Raw genomic sequence first — 9,312 nt, 5'->3', positions numbered from 1 at the left:
CTCCTGAATGACTCTGCTCCTAGATCGCTCCTGGTCCGCTTGCCCACCCTCTCATTTCTCTTGCTTGCTCTTCACCCATCTCTCCTCTCACGGCCCAGTCTATTCTGCAGGTCATGCTCAGTCTGGACCCTTCCAGATGCCTCAGGCCATGTTCTCCCTCACATCTACAGTAAACCTTCTCATCCACACCTAAGAACAGACATGTTTTTATTTTTGATTCAAAAACAAAATAAAATAACCTATAGTGGCTTATTCTGAGACTGTTTTGTCTTCTCTGTGTTATGGTAAAAATAAAATGCTGCAGGTCCCCGAGTGGGGACAGTGGGCAGCGGGCACAAGACTGTGGCGGGCCACAAAGGCATGGAGTCACGTGGCAGATGAGAGACAGAGACTCACCATACAGAGAAAATAGATATTTATTTAGTGGGTTATGGAGAAGAAAGGGAAAGGGGAAAGGACAAAGTTACATGTATGCACACACACACACACACACACACACAGAGTGAACAGAAATTGGGTGAAGTAGATGCTCTTGGTGGGCCTTACCAAAGGCATGCCACTATGCAAAAACACACATGCAACAGAGTCAGCACCGGGAATAACTCAGTAAAGATGGTGGGACTTGTTCACCTGACCTGGCCATCAGTTAAGATGGCGGTGAGGTCACCTGATCTCAGTTAAGATGGTGATAAGGTCACCCGACCTCAGTCAAAATGGCAGCAGTCATGAGTTGTGTGGAATAGCCATGTTTTTTGAGGTGCGGGAATTTTAAACATAATAACAAGAGAGGCCTAGAGGTGTGATCCACCCTGTTGCTGAGCCATGGGCATGAGACTACGGGGTGGAGCACTAAGGCAGCCAGTCACAGGCAGGGAGCCGTGGGGTGGGTGAGAGACAGAGACCTAACAGGCACGCCATGCAGAGAAAGTGGGTATTTATTTAGTTGGCTGTGGAGGGGAAAAGGAAAGCAGGGAAGGGGAGAAGGGAGAAGAGCAGAGAGAGAGGCAGAGAGAGAAAGAGAAACAGAAAGGGGGAAGGGAGAAGTGGGGAGAAGGAAGAGAGGCAGAAGCTACCTCTTTGGAAGAGAGACAGAAAAGGGAGGAACTCAGGCTGGAAGCAGAAGGAAGATCTGCTGGCCACAGTGGATGGGGGAGGGAGTGGGCGGGGCTTGTCTCTTAAAGGGACAGGACAGACCATTTCATTCCCATCTCTTTTTTGTAATAAAAAGGTGAAAGATTAGGCACAACAGGTTAAAGGAATTGGTATGGCAGATTCTCAAGACTGTTTCCTGCTTGTTTGTGGGTGCCATCTTGGTGGGGGGGAAACCTGAGAAAGCTGGTGCTGGTCACATCATGGCACCAATATTATGGTAAAAATAAAATGCTGCAGGTCCCTGAGTGGTGGCAATGGGCAGTGGGCACGAGACCACGGCAGGCCACGAAGGCAGCTGGTCTTAGGGAGGGAGCTGCATGAGAGACAGAGAAGCACCATGAAGAAAAAGTGGGTATTTATTTAGTGGGTTATGGAGGTGAAAGGGAAAGGGGGAGAAAGGAAGAGCAGAGAGAGGCAGAGAGAAAAAAGAGAAAGAAAATCAGAGAGAGAGAGAGATAAAGGGAAAGGAGAGAAGTGGGAAGAAGGGAGAGAGGCAGAATCTGCCTTTTCAGGAGAGAGCCAGAAAGGAAGGAACTCAGGTTGGAAGCAGAAGGAAGATCTGCTTGCCTCAGCAGATGAGAGAGGGAGTAGGTGGGGCTTGTCTCTTAAAGGGACAGGACAGACCATTGCACTTTAACCCTAGCCTTCCATTCTAAACCTCCTCTATTGTTAAGTTATGCAGCCTTCCCTCCACCAGGCACTTTGGACAAGAGACTTACCCAGCCCAAGGGAACCACAATCATCCAGCTCTGGAGAGTTGAACTGTTGAAGTACAAAGACAGTCTATTTTACTTTTAGAAAGGTGTTACCATGTAGCCAGGGCTGGCCTAGAGCTGTAATCTTTCTGTATAAGTCTGGAGTGCTGAGATTACAAATGTGAGCCACCACTCCCCTCAGCTAAGAATGGGATGTTTAATTTCCATTTGCAGCTCAGAAGCATGGAAATAAAATAGGAAAACAGTCCACATATCAAGGATGGGAAGGGGGAAGATGGAACAAATATGATTTTTTAAATTGTTTTTATTTTCAAGACAGGATTTCTCTGTAGTTTTGAAGCCTGTCCTGGAACTAGCTCTTGTAGACCAGGCTGACCTTGAACTCACAGTGATCCACCTGCCTCTGCCTCTTGAGTGCTGGGATTAAAGGCATGTGCTACCACCACCTGGCTACAAATTCTTAAAGGACTTTTGCAGATTACTGCCCTCAGCAACCCTGTAACAGACCAATTTCTGGACTTCTTTTTACATGAAATAAATTTTAAAACATATCTAAAACTAGAAACAGTGTTATATGCCTGTCATCTCAGTTATTTCAGAAGCTGATAAAGGAGGACCAATTACTTGATCCAGAAATTGGAAGCAACACAGTGAGACCTCCCAGTCTAAATAAATAGACACATATATCTCATTATTAATGCTTTTGAGTTATGCATTGATATATAAAGTATATTATTCTATTATTATTCTATGTTTTGTTTTTGTTTTTAAGATAGGGTTTCACTATTTAGACCAGGTTGGTCCCAAACTCACAGAAATCTCACTGCCTTTGCCTTTGAATGCTGGAATTTAAAGGCATGTACCACCACACCCAAGCCAGTACATCGTTGTTCTGAAAAGTTTTAGTTTATTAAACATCTTAAATGCCATATTCTATAGATCTCTGAAGTGTTTGAAGACTGCCTATCTAAATATATCTGTTTAGCCTTAAAAACACACCTAATATGACCTCAAGTTTGATTATTATAGATGAGTAAATACTAACCTGCATTTTTAAATTATACATTATATTTTTAAATGAACTGCATAAGCACAATACCCCAAACAAGAGTAGAAACATACATACAGTATAACAAAATACCTTTAAATTTGTCAATAAACCAAAATCTACACCAGTGTAAAATATTTAAGACTAGGAGTTGTGTTTTTAGTTTTAATGTAGATTTAATAATCTACCCTTTTATCCCATCATTTCTATAGTACCCCCTTTTTTCTTTTCAGAAAGAGATCCCTAAATCTAGCCTCCTTTGTTTAGTTTTTATCTTGACCATGGCCAATAACAACTTGTAATCAACCCCCACCAAATAAAGACAAGCATACACACTTTATCTTTTGGGAATGTGGGTGTTTTTTTTTTCTAGACTGCTTCCTGTTGTCTAGGCATACTAGCAATTTGGGGGAACCTGAGAAAAATCAGAATAATGGTCAAGTCCTGGTTGGCGTAGTCTAAAGCCTTGACCATCTCAGTAGCCTTGAAGATGTTGTGGATGCAGAACTCTTAGAGAACTGCAACAGAGGTGTTCCAAGATGTTGCATCACCTGAGCCACTTGTTTTTATTGGTTTCTGGTCCCCTTGTTCTGAAAATACATAAACTTTTGAAGGTAACTTGCATATTTGCATTAATGGAAGTATAGACTGTATGTTTTTTAATGTCTGCACCCAGAATTTTTAGAGGTCTTTCTCTATCAAATCTAATCTTCTTTAACCCTGAATGAATTTACAGCCTTTTATTTTCTGTGGAAACAAAAGCATAATCTCTTCCCCAAAGTAATACACATTTTGACTTCCATTTTGAAGTCAAGACATTTTTAAAATATACAAACTGGCTTAATCCAACAGCTTCTGTAATCCAATGTCTCTTAGCAGCTATTGCTTATTTATAAGTAATCAAAAAATTTAAATATAACATAGTAACATACAGGATCTAAAATTTCCATGTATTTTCCATCTTTATGTGACTTTTTTCTTTTATATTATTTTACTCCTTTTTAAAAGGACTTTATTGCTTTTTAAACTATTTTTGTATGATAGTCTATACCCTTTCTCCTTTCCTTTTCAAGCTTAAGTATATTTTAAAACATGCTGTGACCTACTTAGAGCTCTCTTCTGTCTGAATTCTTCTTTATTGCATATCTGTAATCTTCTTTGTCTGCATGAGTACAACTTAAACCACTGGCAGTTTAGCTCATGGCATGCTGGAAGCTGTCTCCTCCTCCCTCAGTTCCCTGAGAGCCTAGCCTTATGGTGGAGGTATCTGTGGGAACCACATTTACCATCCCAACTCTGGGAAACTTTTGGGTCCAAGCTGTCACTGAGTAGGAAGCTTCCTGCTGTTCATAAACCCATTAAAGTGCCTGGTAGCAGGGCATCTTACAAGAGCCTTGCTTCTGTTTGCCATTAGCACCAAGCCTAACCGAGAGATGGTAGTCACCAGGAAGCCACATTTGACTGTATTTTGAAACTTTATTTTTTGAAAACTTTCTCAGGCTTTATGTGGCTGTACATGGCCCCAGACTTTGGGCACCATTCATAGGCAGAAACTTTTGTCCTGACATTTAGGTCTGTCTCACCAGCCAGCTCCCAAACAACCACACTGATGATTATCATTAATTAGAAATGCTCAGCTGATAGCTTAGGCTTGTTACTAACTAGCTCTTACATCTTAAATTAACCCATATTTCTTATCTACAGTCTTCCATGTAGTGTTATATTTTTTCAGCATGGCATGGCATGTTCATCTTGCTTCTTCCCTGCCCCCCCCCCCCCGTCTCCTGGTGACTCTGCCCTTCTTCTTCCCAGTGTTTCCTCAGTCTGGTTCTCCTGTCTAACCTCTTCCTACCTAGCTAATGATCAGTTATTTCTTGATTAAATCAATGAGAAAAAATACATATTCACAGTGTACAAAAGGATTGTTCTAAGGCAACCAACAAAGACCTCATATGAGAAAATACATGGAAAGTTAATGTGAATTGACATAAGACTTCCTTTGAGACATGAAAGCTCCAAGCTTAGCTGAGGACAACATTGTTCTTTATAGTCAGAAATTTATTGATTAGCATTTGGGTTCCTACATTGTATCAGGCACCATCCTGAGATCTGTGGTGCTGTGGGAAGCAGGGTGGACAGAATATCTCTTAGAGAGTTTATTTGCTTGTGGAAAACAGATTGGTGCATATGACTCATGACTGCTATCACTGGATAGCAGAGGCATAGGAATATGGTCCAGTAAGGTCTAATTTAGTGAGACATGTGGGAATGGACTCACAGGCTTTGGCTATAACTTCATGTTTCTACCCTGCTCTGAATTAATTATCTAACATAGATTTATTAGGTGTAGGGATCTGAACATTTTTTATCATTATTACTTTTCTAATCAGGAATATTAATTTATAAATACCACTCACAATAAACATAGCTATCAGTAATATCATCTTAAAATGTAAGCATTAGCATTTATTTTAATTTGACAGGGTGTTAATTCAGTAAAAGAAATACCATGCTTCTTCTAATCTGTTTCTTCTTAATAACTAGTAAAGGTGGATGTTGTGATGGCCTTTCTTAGCTGTCAACTTGGCTACAGGTGGAACTAAAACCCAAAAATGGATGGACACACCTGTGAGGGAGTTTTGCTTAGTTTGAAGTGGGAAGAATCACTTCTAATCCAGATATCGGATCTTTGAGGTGGGAAGATAAACCTTTAATTTAGATCTTTTGAGGTGGGAAGACCCATCCCCAATCTGGGTCATGCAGTCTACTGGAAACCTATGTAAAGGACATGGAAGAAAGAAGTTTCACTCTTTGCCTGCTTGCTCTTGCCTCACTAGCATTAGAGCCTACTTCTTCAGGATTCCAGGGTATTCTGAAGACCAGCTGAGACATCCAGCCTCATGAAACGAACAACTACTGGGATCTTGGACCTTCCATTTGTAGGTAACCTTTGTCGGATTAGCTGGGCCACAGCCTATAAGTCATTTTAATAAATCCCACATATATGTATGTGTTCGTATATACACATATATGTGTATATATTCATTTTATAACTTCTGTTACTTTAGAGAACCCTAATACAAATCTTTTGCATGTTTATTGTTTATTCATTTGTGAATTATTTTGCTTATCAGTAGTTTGCTCAGCTATTAGCTAACATGTTCATGGGATTCTTGTCAACTTGTGTGAATTCTTGAGATAGCAGTATTAATCTTTTCTAGTGTATGCCTTATAAATGTGTCTTCTAATGTGTTGCTTGTCTTTAATTTTGGTGTTATATTACCTATGAGCTATTTTTTCCACCAAGTTTTATGTAAGTCAAGTACTTTTTAGTCTTTTCTCTAAGGTAGGACAAGTCAAAATTTCTTTATTTTGATAAACATTTAATCCTATTTTCTCCTGGACGTTACAGTTTCAGATGTGCTTAATATTCAAGTCAAATGGAATTTGTTATAATGCAAAGTGTATAAGGAGACCCTACATTCTTTCTTTCCTCCCCGAACTGCCAATCAATTACTCTTCTGCTATGTATTAAAAAATAATCTTATCTCTTTATATAGAGATATCTTTATCATGTACTAAAATTCTTGTGAAAAATTATATTCCTGAGCTTCCTGTTGTATTGCTGAAATCTGTCTCCTGACACTAAGACTTCAATGCTGTGTTTTTATTGTGGTGTAGATGTCACTGTTGGTGGAGCTTATTCATCCTTCTTACTAGGAGGCTTCTCTTATTTCCTGTTACGGCCACAGATGAGATTTCCCCACAGGCTAATGAGTTGAGCACTCAGTCCTCAACCAGGACTGATAATTAGAGATGTTCTGAAAACTCTTTTAAAAAATACCTTTTAAACCGAGTATGGTGGCACATGCCTCTAATCCCTGCCCTCGGAGGGGAAAGCAGGTGGATCCTACTGTGAGTTCAAGGCTAGCCAGGGCTATATAGTGAGACCCTATCACCAAAAACAAAGTAAAACTCTAAAGCTTTTTTATTATTATTATTATTAACAATTTCATACATATACGAAGTGCATTCTGGTTACTGCACCCACTCTAATCTTCCTCCCACACTTTTAGCATTCCCCACCCTTCCCATCCCCACTCAAGTCAGCTTCTGTGATCTTTTAGAGGACAAGATGTTTCCTTTCTGCCACTGCACAAAGACTGTCCTCTGCTATGCCCTCCCACCAGCCTGATGTTCTGCCCCCGGGTGTGGGGCCGATTAATCAGGGACTGAGTCCTTTGAAACTGTGAGCAAAGTAACTGCTTCCTGCTCAAACCATTTTCAGGTGTTTTGATCAGAACTACACACAAGTTTTATTTCTGTCTGTCTGAAATTTTTCTTCCCCTTCTTTCTTCCATCATGCACTTAGAATTTTGGGGCAGGGGGGTTTCCATTAATATTCTCCTGTTAATGATGTAAACTGTAGGAAACAGATGCTTATATGATATTCCAGTTTCCAGTCTAAGAACTTATGCACATGGCACGACATTCAGGAGTTATAAGGACACACACTGAAGTCGGCCTCTCTTCCCCACGGCTTTCATCAGTTTTGTTCCTCGGTCTACTGTGTATTATTACCAACCTAGTTTATGCATTTTCAAGTATTTTCTTTCCTGTTGTCAACTTGTGTAGACACTGCTTTTCTCAGTTAGTAATATTCAATATACCTTCCTTTCTTTTTTTAATATCCCAGAAATTTATTTGATGTTGGCTTGAATACATTTTATATAGAAAGGTTGAGACTGTTGGTGTTGGGTGCCCCTGGTAAATCTCATGGAGGCACTGAATCCAGAGACATCAGAAATGGAAACCGAGAGCCCAATTTTAGGGCTGCTCTTTAAGATTTGCCTCTGGTCAAATCAAGCCACTCCCTTAAAAAATGTTTGAAGTGTTAGAGTTTCTATGTAGAATCAGCTGACACAAGGAGGGTGTTTAGATTCTGTTTTGTTGAACACTTGAATACTTGGAAATAAAAATATTCAGCTTAGAAGTTTTCAATACTGGAAAACTTTCAAGTCTAGGGTTTACAGCCAGGAAGGGCAGCTTTGTATTCCTTAAATCAGACTGTTTCCCACAAGGCTAATCTTCAGCTTTGGCTTCCATTTCTTCTGCGTCATCATCTCCATCCACTTCCGCATTTTCTCTCTCAAGCCGTTCCAGCTGCCTTGCAAATTCAGTCTCATCTGTATCGGTGTCCACTTTGGGCTCCATCTGAACATACCCCTCTTCTCCTCAATCTTCTCTTTGATGACTGCCATAGCTGAATTGAGAACAGAGAGGCCTTCTGTTCTCCCTAGGTCGTTGTCATCACATACCTGGGTCGAAGGGAGCTCTTAGGTTAATCTTGATGGGCATGGTTTCTGTAGAACAATTCAAACCTGCTCTCAGGACTTCTTTCACAGCATCAATTCCTTCATAATCATAGCAAGCTTCTTCAGTATCTGATCGAAGTTTGACAGCTTGTGGGGTCAAATGCCTCATGCTATTGCTAATGAGTACTTCCTGCTCATTTTCGTTCAGATCTAAACTATCCAAGATGGGTCTGAGACTGCATGCTTAAAGGCCTCATAAGCACCATAGCCAGGCTTCTTGTACTTGTCATCAAAGACCCAGCAGTCCTCTGGAACAGGCTTTCCAGCTGCTCATCCTTGGTATATTCTAGTACCTCAGCAACATGGGAAGAATGCTACAGACAGTTTTGAATTTTGTAAATGTGTCTTCACATTTGATTGCTTCCTCTGGAGAAAATCTTCTTTTTGACAAATCAATATATCCTTTTTCTGTGTCCACTCTAATAACAACTACACATTCGTTGCTGAATTTCCAATGCGGATCAGTTTGTTTATAGAATGGATACGTCTCCTGGATAATTCACTAACAAGAATCATGCCTTTAACGTTATTATATTCCAACGAGCTGACATAAGCCCCCATTTCAGCAATGGATCTTACATCCATCATCCCTACATCTTCCACCTCAGGGAATCTGTGTTGATAAACTCTACAACTTAGACCCGGCATTCTGAGGTGTAAGTGTGAATCCCAAACTAGGGTCCCACACCGTGCTTCTTAATGAAATGAAGAGATTTGGTAGAGCAGCGCTGGACACAGAACCTCCTCAGTGTACGCTTCGCTCAACCCCGAGTGCATGCAGATCCACCTCTCACGGTATCACTCTACCTCCCTTTCAAGCATATTGAATTGCTTACTTATTTTTAATGGCTGCATATAATTTAAGATGGATAAAGCAGTTTACTAAGTGGTTTCTTACTGATAAACAGCAGAGACATTTTTTTAGTAGATTTTCTGTAGAGAGAAAATGTATCCACGTGCACACATTTTGTTTATGTTCTGGTTTGGTTTTGAGTGCATGATAAAACACTGACTAAAAACA

General features: G+C 40.4%; 1 pseudogene; it reads right to left on the bottom strand.

Annotated features, from left to right (window-relative positions):
• Nucleotides 1–7,838: 7,838 nt before the first annotated feature.
• On the bottom strand, nucleotides 7,839–8,939 carry LOC125387815 (eukaryotic translation initiation factor 2 subunit 1 pseudogene; annotated as a pseudogene).
• Nucleotides 8,940–9,312: the final 373 nt, after the last annotated feature.

This window comes from Myodes glareolus, chromosome 11 (assembly GCF_982192425.1).
Source record: "Myodes glareolus chromosome 11, mMyoGla1.1, whole genome shotgun sequence".
Classification (NCBI taxonomy): Eukaryota; Metazoa; Chordata; class Mammalia; order Rodentia; family Cricetidae; genus Myodes; species Myodes glareolus.
The sequence above is the reverse complement of the archived record's forward strand: the minus strand, read 5'-3'. Positions and strand labels throughout refer to the sequence as shown.